Here is a 15,180-nt window from a genome sequence, read left to right as displayed (position 1 = left end):
TTCCTCTGCTCCATCAACCCAGCCAGGCACAGGCCCCAGCCAAAAAGCATCAGAGAACCAAAGTTTCATTGAAGACAGAATGTTTGACCATTCACCAGGAGATTCACCATTCACCATTGTCTCCCCAGGGAAGAACCACATTTGGCAAACAATAGGTGCTCAATAAATGTTTGTTGAGAGAACAAATGAAAAGGATGAGCACCTTTTGGACATTGCAATATCCAGCTCAGCTTCACTTGAGGGGGCGTTCCTGCTTAGTCCTACCCCATCCTGGCTGTAGGCTCCTTCTGTCCGGTGTTGGAGCTCATTTAAGCACAACACCCAGACCTCAGGCAAGACAGAAAAGAGAACGGGAGCCAGAGGAGTGGCCTCAACTGGCTGGTCTGACATTGCAGCCAGCAGTAGCCTGTCAACCCCCTATTTAAAGCTCACAATGTCTGTTCTTGTTCCACAGACAGACCTGCTATTAGGAGCTTTCCAGACTCAAACTCCGCTGCTCTGAAAAGCCATAATTAAATCAGCAGACCATGATGTCTGCTTTCTGTTCTTTTCACACCTGTCTACCAACAGCAGGATTACTGGGTAAAAGAAGATCTCGGCTGTGCCCAGACTGGTAAGCACCCTACAAAAATATCCAGAAGGTCTGAGCCGGCAAGGAGGGAGAGGGTGATCAGTCACGGGCAGGCCAGTGTACATAGAAACTCGTTGACATTTCTTTGGGGGCTGCCCTGAGGTCTGGGGGAGCTGTAGGGGGGGCTGGAGTGAAAGAAGCTCACCTTCAGAGTCAGCAATAGGCTACTGATATCAGCCAGGAATAGCTGTTCACTTCATGAGTAATTATTGAGGTCCTCTGTGCGTCAGGGGCTATGCTGGCATCTCTGTCTCTCAGCTTCCTCCTTAAGTGGGTAAGAGTTTTAGCAAGTTCCCCAGATTGAGGAAAGCACAGTGTGCAAAGGGACATTCTGGAAATACTTGCAAATTGGAGGTGGGTGACAGCCCAGATTAGAAGCTAGGGCTGTGAGAGGCTCAGCTGCCAAGGTCCCCTCTTGTCCTTACACAGTTCAGTGACACTCCCTGGACAGTGTCCCCGGTTTGGGGCAACAGGCTCATGGGAATGGAAAGGAGACACCTCTAGGCTCCCAGGGAATTGTCAGCATGCAGGCCATCGTGTCACCATCCTCTCCCAAGACGCCCTATGGTTTTCCATTAAACACACACAGCCTGGCATTCCTGACAATCCCAGCTGATTGTCCAGGAAAAAGAAAAAAATAACCACAGACACCCCCCCCCCCACCGCTGAGCCCTGCCGCATTCCAGGTCCCATAAACACTTGATGATTAAAAATAGCTGGAGCCCTTGAAGGGATACCTTACTCACTAGAGCCAGAGTATGGGGTCAAGGGCCCTGAGACAGCAAGAACAGCCGCTAGCAGAGAAAGCACAGGCTGCAGCCATCTCCCGCTGGGGCCTGGGCGCCTATGCTCTGAGGGGTTTTGCTAAAGAAAGCCAAAACTAGAAGTATCCTGGAGCCTGGAAGGCCCTAGAAGAAAATGTTGCAAGAGTCCTGTTGATCCTTACTTAGAAAGAAGCCTGACTAAGGTCTGTGTGTTTTCCCTTGTAGCTGAAATGTTTAATGAAATCGAAAGCAAAAAATTCTGTTGTTATCACCAACTGGGGAAGGTACTGCACTTTCCTCTCCAAAGGCCTCTCCAGCACTCTAACTGCCAGGCCTGTCCTTGCCTTCTCAGCACCCTGAGAAAAAGCTGCATGTGTGTAGTGTGGAGCTGCCCCTGGAGAGAGGCTGAGGTTCAAAGGACAGTTTCTACCCTAGGGAGGAGACTGTGGTCCAAGTCTGCACCCACTGCTGGGGTGTGTGTGCGCGCGCGCGCGCGTGTGTGTGTGTGTGTGTGTGTTGTGTGTGTGTGTGTGTGTGTGTGTGTGTGTAAGATAGATAGAAAGAGAGAATGAATGAAATTATGGAGGGATGTGAGGAGACACGGACACAGGGACACAGGAAGGCTGCCATGGAAGCAGGCAAAAACAGGTGGAAACCATGAAAAAATTTACAGCTAAATGTTTCCTGAGCAGGAAGGACACATTATACCCTCTCTGAGCACAAGATGCCATCAGAGTCCTACTTGGGGACAGTTTATTGTGCTCACAGAGGAGCTTTCCCTAAATGGTGGGGCCAACACTGGGCGCACTGGTGGAAGTATTGCTGCTTCTGGTTCTGTGAATATTCCCAAGTCGTATCCACGTTCCTCATCTGTTCATCCAGGCCCCACTTTAAGAGGCCATGTCTCCAGTGGGTAGCATAGATGGGCCTGGGAAGCAAGGAGCAGAGGCCATACTTAACCATCACTCTCAGACGCCTTCTTGAGAAATTCTTCCTTCCCATCCCTGCAGCTCTGGGTTTTGATGGTTTAGGTCCTAGATCTCTAAAAGGGAACTTGTACCTGAGATCGTGGAAAGAGTACCATTGACCCATAAACTGTAGCTGCCACCGGAACATTTCGTGTTTCTTGTGCCAAGAGGCCAGAAATCTAGAAGTGGACTCACCATCCTGGCAGAGGTAACTGATCCTGAGGGCGGGGCTGCTGTCGCTCAGTGGGGACAGGGAGCAGTAATGACACTAGGTAATTCACTTGGGTGACTCTAGTTACTCGGTTGCCCAATCCCGACAGTAAATGAAAAATAAAGCAGCCATGGGCTTAGAAGAGCATTGCAGAGGGCCAAAAATCCCAGGGATGAGAGTCTCTCTGGGGAGCCACTGAGACCATTACAAGAGCTGGCTGAGGATGAGACAAGTAGAATGGGTAAGTAGTAGAGGAGAGATGCGAGTGCTAGATGCGGCTCTGAGACCAGCTGCAGCAGCAGGCTGAGGTTTGTCTCATTTCTTCTTATAAGCTGCACGTAGGAAAAGACACCACCTGAATTCTGGAGGAGCTGCTTCCAGAACTTCTAAGAAGGGTGGATCTGAGTGGCCCAAAATATGGACCATTGAAGATGCTGCGATGAGCAGCCAGATGCTCCTCCAGGACTGAAGAACTCATTCCCTCAGCTTCTGGAAGTGCTGCCAGCTGAAAACCCCCTTCAGAATTGCCTGGCAGAAGAGAGTCACCTCGCCCAAACCCACACCCTCTTCCCAGGGCTACCTGTAGCCAGTGGCTGATCGGCACGGGGGTATTAAATACCTGTATGCTTACCACAACTCAAAACAACTCTAAAGGTCCAGCCCAGCTCCCGGGCTCCCCACAGACTTGACTGAGGTCTTTGTTGCCATTGTACCACACTCCAACTTTTCCCTCGTTCCGATCCTGCTTCCTCCTTCCCTGCCTCCCACAGATGTTGATCCCAACAGCACTCCTTAAAACACCTGGTGCACTGCACACGGAGCTCACTTCTGTCTGGCATAGTGGCATGGGGCAAGCCCCCGAGATATGTTCAGTCAAAAGAATACACCCTTTGAAGTTTGTTCACTGTGCAAGCATCACTCACTTAAAAATTAAACAACATTATTAGGGCACCCCCCACACCCCCTCCACACACACACAGACTTCACGGAGAAGCCCTGGAGTCACCTCCAGGAAGCCCTCCAGAGTTCTGAAAGTCATTAAGTTGGATCATCCCTGAGGCAGAAGGGAGTCCTAGGAGGGTGCTGGTTTCGTGTTAGAATGCCCGAGCTTGCGCCGAGCTTCTGCCCCTTCACCTGGATGAGCTTGGGTGAGTCAGCCCACTCCTCTTCATCGGTCTCCCTCATCGGTAAGACAGCCGCTATCTGAACTGCCCCACCTCCTCCCTGAGTTGTGGAGATCAAATGAGATCTTCAAATATTATATTTGGAAGGACATTTTACACTGCAAAGGGCTATGCAAATATAAGAGTACATCATTTAGTGTGGCCAATGAATTGTGTTCACTAACTGTGTTCGCGGCTAATTCTCAACACTCATCCCCCTGGTATTGGATAAACAATACATCAGTAGGAGCCACCCTAAAAACATCCACTGTCTTCTTCGTCGGGTTCATTTTGAGACTCAAATAAGATGAGGAATGTGAGAATGCTTTGAAAACCATACCTGTTTCCATAGGCATGATACACTGAGTGTGTGTGTGGGGCTGGAACGAAAGGAGAAGAGCCAGGGTCCAGCCTTTATCCCCCACTCAGTAACTTCGTGGCCATGACAAACTGCTTAACTTTTCCTCTGTGAAATGGGAATGGGAACCCATGCTTTGCTTTCCTTACAGAGTTGGTGGTGTTTGGTTTGGTTTGGTTTGTGAGGGTAAACCAGAACATGTATTTGCTAGCATTTGGGGGTAGATAAATAGAGGCCAAGAGGCTAATAAAGTTTTTACCTTTTGTAAGTGGGGAAGTTAGATTGAACCCAGGGCCTTGACTCCCAAGCTCAGACTCTTCCCATGCTGTGTCAAGTAGCATCTAGGAATAAAAATATCAGGAATGCTGGTTACAAACAGTGATCACCATTGTCTTTAAAATAGCTCAGGCCACTTGGCACTTCCGTGTTCACTGGAGATGGTCCTTTGGGTTGAGGAGGACACAGTGTGGTGATGACAGTGAGGTCTCTATTTCAGAACCATCACCGCCACTCCCTCCACCGTGTACCCTCAGGCATTGCACAACCTGCCCAGCTCCGCGTTTGCAGCCCCCACAGTTATCACCTTAAGGTTTGAGGTATTTCTCTGCAGGAGGGCGGTTATGTAGTCAACATTTTACTAAGTCCCAGGTTGGCACCTCATAGCACAATGAAATCAGTGAGCCAGATTGTAGACTTTGGCCAAGAAAGAGAGATGCCAACCAGACAGACAGATGGACATGGACAGCACCATGCATCTCCTTTCTTAGGAGAGATGAGGGAAGGGACTGTGGCAAGAAGCAAAGGGAAGAAAGAGGATCAGAGGAGATGAGCATGTGGTCAGGATTTCAGTCAGGCAAGTTCTCTGCTCATAGAGGAGGCAGTGTTGCCATTGCCTTTAGAGAGGGACACTAAGAGAAGGGAGTTTTGAATGTCCCCATGTCCCAAAGAGCCTTCTCCATTGCTGGTGCACGCGTTCCCCTCACAACCAGGAGGTCTGGTCACCCACGTGGCAGTCATGACTCCCATGACCCTGTGGGAAGAAGAGCTGAGGCTTCTTGGGTGAGACTGAGGTTCTGGGCTTACTTCTCAATTTCCCAGCACACTAGCCTGGTTTCCTCCCTTGCCCCTTCTCTCTCCATTTATCACACACCTTTTTATTCTGGATGTGGACCAAAGGCAAAGCTGGTTTTTTCTCACCTTGCCTTGGTGGAGACATGACCCAAGTCCTGAGATATACAGATTTCCAGCTGATGGAATAACTCAACTCATGAAAGTCATGCAGTAGCTGGTACGCGAACCAGCCAGGATGCCACATTGTGTGTGTTTCTAGGTTAGATGAGTTTTTGGATCAGTGAGGTCAATGGGTTATCTGATAAGAGCACAGTTTCAAGTCAACTGACCTGGATTCGAGTTCTGACTCAGCTACTCACCCAGCCAATTCGTGACTTGAGTGAGTTAGCTAACCTTTCTGAGCCTATTTCCTTATCTGGAAAATAGGATTAAGGCCCACATCATATTATCACTGTGAAATAAAGCGTGAGTTAGAAACAAAAATGTTTGTGAATTATGAAAGACTACAGTGAGATGACATAGTGTAAAGGTGAAGAACATGGTATTTGGAATTAAAGAGCCCTGCTTTCAGGGCCTAGTTCTACCGTTCACTAGTGCTGGGACCTTGGATAGGTACTGAAACATTTATATATATATACTTTATGTTTTAGAGCAGTCTTACATTCACAGCAAAGTTGAGGAGATATTACAGAGATTTCCATATATCCCGTCTCCTGTCTCCACACCCTCCTCCACCACCAACATCCTGTACAACAGTGGTACATTTGTTATGACCGATGAACCTACATTATCACCCAGAGTCTATAGTTTACATTAGGGTTCACTCTGTGGGTTTTGACAAATGTATAGTGATATATATCCAAATACATACAATACAAAAAAAATACAATACATACAATACAAATACATATTGGATACATATATCCAAATGTAATACCATCATTATGGTATTACAAAGAGTTGTTTCACTGCTCTAAAAATTCCCCATGCTCCACCTTTCCACCACTCCCTTCTCCTTAACCCCTGACAGCCACTGATTTTTTACTGTCTCCATAGTTTTGCCTTTTACAGAATGTCACATTGTTGGAATCACACAGAGTGTAGCCATTCAGACTTGCCTCTTTCACTTAGTAATATCCAATTTAGTTTCATACGTGTCTTTTAATGGCTTGATAATGCATTTCTTTTTATCACTAAATAATATTCCATTGTCTGGATGTACCAGAGTTGATTTAACCATTCACCTACCGAAGGGCATCTTGGTAGCTTCCAAGTTTGGTCACTTATAAATAAAGTTGGTATAAATACCCACATGCAGATTTTTGTGTGTATAAGTTATTTATTCATTTGAATAAATACCAAACAACATGATTGCTAGATCGCATGGTCATTGTAGTTTTTCTGAGCCTCATATTCTTCACAGGCGAAATGGAGACAACCTAATTCTATAGGGATTGTGATGTTTAACTGAGCAAACGCACATAAAGCACTCAGCACAGTGTCCAGCGCACTGGTAGTGGTAGCTGTGCTCGTCATCCTACTCAAGAGTTAATGACGACACTGATGTGAGAGATGTGAGTCCAAGCATTGACTGAGGGAGGTGACATATAGGTATGTCTCGGTCATGAACCATCTGTCCACAGTCCAAGAAGGCACAAGGCAACAAGAAACTCTGGAAGGCTGTCAGCCACCACTGCCTCCACCCAAGAGAAACGTGGTGGTCTTCGAAGTAGCCTGAGCTGGAAGACAGGAGATAGAGATAAACCCATAGTCTCACTGTGAAGTTCATCCCAGATTTAGCAAGTCAGGGTCTTGGGGGATCATGCACCCTTAGACATTTACTGTCCTCCTCTGTGTGATCCTCTCCCTCTCAAGCCTGCTCCTCAGGCAGCTTTTCTCCACCCCCTTCCTCTTCTTGAATCATCTGAAACTAAGCCCTGCCCATAACCAGAAGCTGAGAGGTAACAAAAAAACAAAAACAAAAAAGGCTTTTCTCTCTTCTCACCTACTTCCTGTGAACTGACTTCATTGTTCCCAGAATTACCAGGTCATCAGGAAGCTTTGCCAGCTCAGGGATTTTTTTGTTTGTTTATTTTTCTTTTCGCTTCTCTGGAATCAAGGCCTACTTGGGATCTAGACCCAAGTAAAGTGTGAGCCAGTGTTATTTCTTTGGAACCTATTTCTTGGGTACACCTTTGGAGAGGCGGAGTTAAGAGATGAGACTGAATGACAAAATGAGGTGCCCTGTGCAGTATGTGGTTTTCAAAGGCAATGCATTCTTTTCTACAGAAGAGACTGAAGACATGTGCTCTGAATTTCCAGCCCTAGGCCACGTTAGCTGGACAAATAATAGTGGTTGTGTGTAGTTTATATCTCACCCTTCCTTCTCTAGGCTGCGATGGCATTATTAAGTGGTCTGAGTCAGAATCAGGCCTGAATCTTCCGGGAGCCTTTTCTTGCTCAGTCACTGCCAGCAGCTTCTTAGTTTAACCTTCTGTCAAATGGGGTCATCAGGCCTCCATGTGCCCTTCATCTCTGCTCTCATCCATTCCTCATGGACAACAGCTTGGGGAGAAGTGAGAATGCCTCAGCCCTTTCCTTCTGGAAGCAAAGCCCTTTGGAAAGCTGGTGTTTCTGCCAATGATGCTCACAGAGCATGTGTGTGGAGGAGGCTGCTCGCTGAGAACCTGGCGTCGGTACCACTCTAGTGACATTACTTAAGCATCCTTCAGCACGTCGCCTCTAAAGTGAGGGTGTTGGACTTTTGGCCTCTTTGAACTCTTCTAGATCCATTTTTTAAAATACTTTTCCAAGTGACCTTATCACTATCCAGTAGAAGTATATGCGATGATGGAAATGTTCACTAACGCCAGGCTGCCCAATAAAAGCAGCCAGTAGCCCCACGTGGCCATTGAACCCTTGAAATGTGCCTAGTGCAGACTAGCAACATTTTCTGTTTCATTTCATTTTAATTAATTTATATTTAAGTGGCCACAAAAGGCTCGTGGCTGCCATATCAGACAACACAGGTCTAGGGGGCAGGATTCTGTCTCTTTAAAACCGTATGTTGGGCCGACCGAGTGATTCAGTTGGCTAAGAGCTCGCTCAAGAGTGCAAGCTCTGAGCAACAGGGTTGCCGGTTCACTTCCAGGCCGGAGCTGAGTGCCACTGAGCTGCCAACAGGTGGCAGGATGGCTCAGCTAAAACAAAACAAAACAAAACAAAACATATGTTTTGTTGATTTTACCTGAAAATGCTATCACACATCTGTCCACTTCTCATTTCCACAGTGTCCACCCTTAAGCTAAACCACCCCCATCTTCTACTCCCAGGTTTCCCTTCTCCCAAGTTCACCCCCTATAACCCTGTTCCCACAGCACAGAGTGATCTCCTTAAAGCATAAAACTGACCAAGTCATTCTTCTTCTTGAAACCCTTCAATAACATCACCATGGGAGGAAAATTGAAAACCCTTCATGAGGCCTGCAAGTGCCTGCACATGCTTAACCCTCCTCACTCAGGCTTCACCCTGCTCCCTTGTCCTCCTTGAACCCCAACACTTTAGGTTCCTGAAAGCCACAAAACCCTTTTTCAATTCAGCTCCTTTGCATAAACTTTTCATTTATTCTAGAGCTGTTCTGTCCAATACAGTGGTCACTGGCCACATGTGGCTTTTTAAATATGTACATTTAAATTAATTGCAATTAAATATAATTAAAAGTTGAGTTTTTCAGTCATACTAGACACATTTCAAGTGCTCAGTAGTCACATGTGACTTGTGGCTACCATATTGGACGGATATTGAATAATTTGGTCATCATACAAAGTTCCTTTGGGCAGTGCACTTCTGGAACATTCTTCCCCACACTCCAGCTTGGCTAATTCCTACCCATCCTTGAAGTCTCAGCTTAATATCACATTCCTGCAGAGGCCATTTCTAATCCTCCAGTCTAAATGAAGAGCCTCTTCTTGCTTTCTTATAGAGCCTGCAATTTTTCTTTTTAGTTCTCACAAATGTTTGCAAAGTTATAACTATGGGTGTGGTTGTTTAATGTATGTGTCATCTATTAAAGTCTAGGATAGTGTCTTTTTTGTTTACCAATCAGCCCCTGGCCCCTATCTCAGTGCCTGGCACTTAGTAGGATCTCATTCATGTTGGGTGAATGAATGAAATAATGAAACATTATTTACTGGCCTTACAAAGCACTAAGTAAAGAGCAAAAAGAGCTCAGGAACCACATGATCCTGGAATGAAATCCTGACTTCCATGTTTATTTTAGCCCGTTTAACCTTTTCGAGCCCCTATTTCCCCACATATACAAGAGAGTGCTATTGTGTATCTCAGAGCATTGTGGTGAGCAGTGAATGAGATTGAAAAAGCCATTAACACACAGTCAGTGTTGCATGTATGTGCATTTCTTTTCCTTTATCATTTCCCCATGTTTTTCCCTCCTTCTCTGTAGTCCTCTCCCCCGCATAATGCATCTCTGGCTTTAGCCTCTGAATCTCTTATCCATCAGTCCCAGTCCCCTCTAATGGCCTTTAGTTCCCTTTAAGCTGCCACAACTCAAGGATCAAACCAAAAATGTCTCCAATATAGCCCACCTTGTTTGGGCTCCTCCTCACTGCCCTTTCCATCTCCGGAACAACCTAACCCCACTCCCAGAACTCATAAAGTCACACTCTAACCTTAGAAATGTTCTCAGAATAGCAGGTGTGCACAGAACCTGGCCTAGAGTAGTCCCGCTCTTTTCCTTGGACATCCTGGATCAATTCATATCTATGGACCACCTATATCGGCATCCCTTTCAGTTCTTATTTAAAATGCCGATTGCTGGGCCTCAACCCTGAATGATTTAATCTCTGTGTAGGGGCCCTGGAAATGCATTTTCAGTAACAAGCCCAGGTGATTCTATTGCTCTAGCTCAAGGCTTCTCAGTGTATAATATTTAGCTCCAGGGAGCACTAGGAGGGGACTTCTGGTAAGTCACACACTGATCCTCCAGTTAATTTGTATAAAATTTCATTTTTACATCAAAAGATTGCTTACCAAATACCTGCCTAGCAAGTTAAGTGCACTACTATTATTTGAGACTCACAAACTAACATTCAAAATTCACTGAGGTTTACAGTGGACCCAAAACTCACTGTTCTTCCAGGAAGGAAGGCATCCATGCAGTCCAAAGCCATCCCGTGGACTTCCATGAGGCGTGTGTCCACAAAAGTCACTGGAGGGTACCAGAGATGTTTAGAAGGACTCACTGTAGTCAGCAGACCATAAAATATGTGGAATGCTATTCAAATATGAATAATCTTAAAGCTAAAGTAGACACATTATATATAAAATGCCTCCAAAATTTGCTTTAAAATGATATTTTCTTCTTGGACTCAGGTTCGTTTCCTACGTGATGTACAAAAGGTGGGGTTGGTGGGCTACAGGATTGAACCAGCCCTGCTATTGTCACTATTCCACTTTAATGCCGTGGGAAGAAAAAACAGATCTTTCCTTTGCACACAGGCCCACTGCCCTCAGTCAGCACTGCCAAGTTCTCAGCCACCTGTCTTGCCCCCCTTACAGAGTTTTTCTCCACTTTCCACTTTCCCCAGTGCCCACCCTGGAAAGGCACAGCACCGCAGTCCTGGGTTGGGGTTCTTGTGGTCCCTCAGAAATAGCAGCTTAGAAGCATCCCCAGCCCCTATTTTCATTCTCCTCTCTCCAGGGGCCCCTGATCTTCAGCACCTTACATAGGAAGTGACGGAGCATAGCAGCAGCCTGGAGCCAGCTGAGATCTCCCTGGAAAAGTTCCCCTAGATTCAGGAATGGTTCCCACAGGTTGGCTCCCTATCCTGTATCAGGCATGATGCTAGGCTGTTATACAAAGGATCTTAAATCCTTACTACAGCACAAACCTACGAGGTGGGGCTTATATCTGTGTCCTTTATGCAGACGGAGGATCTGGAGTGGGAGCTGAGCCTCCCACCAGGGACCCCTCCCTCACGATCCCTCCAGGGAGGTCAGCACCTGGACAGCCCCTCCTGATCCTTTCATCCTGTTTTTACTCCACCATACCCCATTTATGTGAACTTGCACAAAAAAATAGCAGGATTCTGCTGGTTTGCAAATGTAGAACACATTTAACTTATTTTAAATATTGGGGATTGTTTACCAATAGTGAAACGCATAGTTCTGAAGTGCACCGTTCAGGGAGTTTAAATAGATGTTTAGCCCACACCCCGTTCAACAAACAGAACGTTTCCATCGCCCCAGAAAGATCCTGCTGCTCCCTCCAGAGGAAACCGCTGAGTAGCATGTTTAGCTTTAAGATCTTCCGGTTAGTTCAAACAGCTGGAAGAGCAGAATGAGCACTGGAGAGAAAGCCAGAGAGGCAGGAGTTGGATAAAGTGAAAGAAGCACAAATATCATGCTTATCTATTACAATTCCATTGACTCCATGCCCACACTCTACTCCACGTCCTGTGGCTATATGTATATATAATTATAGTTGACATACAATATTATTCAACATCAGCTTCAGAAATACAGCGCGGTGGTCTGGCCTCTACACCAACTATGAAGTGGACTCCCTAACAAGACATGAGTCCATCTGGCCCATGGAATTGTAACAGATAAGCATGATATTGGGGTGGGAGAGCAGTAGATGGGGGAGGGGGGTTGTTTCTGTGTGAAGGGTGAAAAGGATAACTATTGCATTGTTCTGTACACCTGAAACTAACAATAAAAAAAATAAAAATAAAAATAAATTGAAGTAAAAAAGAAACAAAACAAAAAAGAGATTTATTTTTAACCTTATGTTTATGTCCATAACTTTGTATTGTCAGATACAAGTAATAAAATTTATTTATTAGCAACAACAAAAAAAAGAAGCACAGACATTGTCATTGTAATAGCTGTAACCTGTAGCAATAGATGGTCCATTCTCCCTTCAGTTGATTGAAGCAGCATGACGTTTGCTGTTTTCTTCCCTTTCCTTCCAAAGGAAACAACTTCCAAGAGAAGGTCCCAGGAAGCTCCAGTGCGTCTCCCTGGTGCCTGCTCTCACCAGGACTCGGAACCTACCCAGCCCGCACCCTTCAGACTTACCCCCACTGAGCTCCCACTCTCCTCCACAGCCCTCAGCCACTGTTCTGACATCCCTTCCTCATGCTGCAGCTTTAGGGTCCCAGCTGGAGCCCGTGGGTGCAGCTGAATCAAGTTAACAAAGCAATACACACGGGTCCAGCTGAGAAGCCCAGATGAAGAAACTGGGCAAGGGGTCGCTCACCCCAACAGCTGTGACTGCACCCAGGCCCCCTTCTGCATTCCTGCTGAGAGTCTGATGACATCCTGTTCGACATGTCTGGAAAAACAACCCTTCTTATGTTCATCTGAGCGTTGTTTATGATAGAAAAACAGCTTGGGAACAAGCCACATGTCAGCATTGGCGGATTCATTAAATAAACCATGGTGCCATCCATACAAGACAAAACTATGGCTCCATTAAAAATAACATCAAGGAAGAATATTAATAGACATGGAAAGCTGGGTGGAGATATTGCTAAGCTTTAAAGGCATCTCACAAAACAACAAACCTTAACAGTTGTTCTGCCTGTCAGGTTTATGGGTGATTATTACATTCTCCTGCTGATTTGCCAGTACTGTGTAGAACAAACACATAACATTGAATACAAGTTATTTGTTGGAGGTGCCCAGCATAACATTGCTAAATCTTAAGGATCAAAGCATACACAGGAAATGTACAAATGCTACCACAGCAAGTTCCTCTACAGAACTGAGGAGAGTGGTACCGCACATCCCACACCCCTCAGGTCAGGAGTCTGCGTCTGCCTTACCCTCCCCCAGAAGGCCTTACTCTGTCCAAGAGCTTGCACACATGTCTCATCGTTTGGAAGAAACTTGCCAGTTTATACCCCGAGAAAGGCTGGCTGTTTTCATTGCTCCATGCATGTGGTCTCCTGCCTCCATGGCTATTTTCTTTTTGTTCCCTCTGCCTGAAGAGCCCTCTGGCATGGCTCAGCATATGTAAATTCTACCCATCTGTGATACCAGGACAGTGGTTCTGCAAAGATGTCCACACCCTAATCCCTGAATCCTATAAATATGTTAGCTTGCACTGGCAAAAGGGACTTTTCAGGTGTAATTAGGTTACAGACCTGAAAATAGGGAGATGACCCTGGAATATCCAGGTGGGTCCAATCTAGTCACTTGAGCCCTTAAACACAGAACACTTGCTCTAGCTGGGGTCAGAAGAGATGTGTCAGGAGAAGCCAGAGAAATTCAAAGCATGAGAGAGACTCAACCGCCACTGCTGGAGAGGGTCGCATGGAAAGCATGAGCTGGAATGGAGGTGGCTTCTGGGAGCAAAGACAGGCCCCCAGCTGACAGCCAGCAAGGATGGGACATCAGTCCAACCAACACAGGAACTGAATCCAGCCAACAATTTGCATGAGCTTGGAAGCAGGTTCATCCCCAGAGCCTCCAGAAGGGAATGCAGGCCTGCCAACCCCGCGATTTTGACCTTGTGAAACACTAAGCAGAGGACCTAGCAGAGCCACACTGACCTACAGGACTGTGGGGTAATAACTCTCTTAGTGACTTTCAAATAGACAATGCAGTGTTATTATTAATAACTATAGTCACCATGGTATACATTACAAGGTGTTGTTTTAATGCACTAATTTGTGGTGATTTGTCATGACAGAAATGGGAGGCTAATACACCATCCTTCATCCCCAATACTAATGCAACCTCCATGAGCCTTCTTTGCTTCTGCCATCTATAGGTGAGTGTCCCCTCTGAATTCTCAAAGCCTTCTGCCCCAGAGTCTCTTCAGGCATTACCACGGCCCACCTGCCGTTAGGGTCATTTGTGTACATGTCATATTTCTCCTACTAGACTGTGGCAGACTTAAGGCAGTATCTAATGCTTATTCATCTTTATTTTCAGGGCATAGCATGTACCTCATATGTAGTGTTAAATTTTTGTTGTTAGGATGACTCATGACATGTATGGATGGTTATTGTTTAATAAAATGAATTTTTGTGACAATTAGAAATTGACAAACAGACCCTAGATATATTTGCAAATATACAAAGCAATGGCTGATTGATGATGGATACTGACAGCGTAAGAAAAACTAGGGTGTGCAAAAGTAGGATATACTAATGTTTGGATGCTTGGCATCTGAGTGCTCCAGCAGTTGGCTCTGAGATGTAAATTCACACAAATTCATACAAAATAAACAAGATTGAAATTTCCGATCTAAAATGTTTTGGAAAATAGCCTCTTAAAAGGTTCAACTTCTGGCAACGTGGTGTTTTAATTAAATGAATGTTCTTCTGTTTCAAATGCATATAAGCGTTGTAGAAAATGTAATCTAACTTTTTAACACCCAGCTGAGCTCAAAAGAAAGAACAGGAAAGTCCCAAGCTCTAGAAAAGGACAGGGAACTCAAAGTCAGAATGTCAAGAGCACGAGCTCCGGAAAGACCTCCTATTCTAGTTGGTACAGCTGCTACACGATGGAGCCTCTGTTATCCTGGTCCTGGGTGACCATGTAGAGTAGACCCTCACCAACATCCTTTGATGTTGACATAGGAATGAAGAAGCAGAGTGAATCCCCAGCATAATGAATAGAAAGTTAATGCATACCTAGATAATGGAATATCTTAAAGTAAAATGCCTTAATAGGGGAAAAGATTAGCCACTGAGAGAGATATATTACATGCAAGGAACTGGGAGAAATGGCTACTACCTAAAATTCAACACCCAGCTAAATCATCATTTGAGAGATGAAGACAAAATACATTTGTACAAAAAATATTAAGTTTACCATCCAGAAACTCTGAGAAACTACTAAAGGATGCATTTCTGAAAGAAGGAAATTGAACCCAGAAGAAGGGACTTGGATATAAAGCAAAACAATGGTGAGCATATGAGTAGAACTAAATATTCTAAGGTTCTTAAGCTGTTTGGTGACATCGAAGAAATATTAAAC

General features: G+C 45.4%; 1 long non-coding RNA gene across 1 annotated transcript; it reads left to right on the top strand.

Annotated features, from left to right (window-relative positions):
- The first annotated feature begins 362 nt into the window (after nt 1–362).
- LOC109395888 (uncharacterized) lies at nt 363–5,996 on the top strand. The gene is made up of 3 exons (XR_002126741.1): nt 363–613; nt 2,427–2,571; nt 2,907–5,996. It is a non-coding gene; the product is annotated as an uncharacterized LOC109395888 (long non-coding RNA).
- Nucleotides 5,997–15,180: the final 9,184 nt, after the last annotated feature.

This window comes from Hipposideros armiger, unplaced genomic scaffold (genome assembly GCF_001890085.2).
Source record: "Hipposideros armiger isolate ML-2016 unplaced genomic scaffold, ASM189008v1 scaffold_493, whole genome shotgun sequence".
NCBI lineage: Eukaryota > Metazoa > Chordata > Mammalia > Chiroptera > Hipposideridae > Hipposideros > Hipposideros armiger.
The sequence above is the reverse complement of the archived record's forward strand: the minus strand, read 5'-3'. Positions and strand labels throughout refer to the sequence as shown.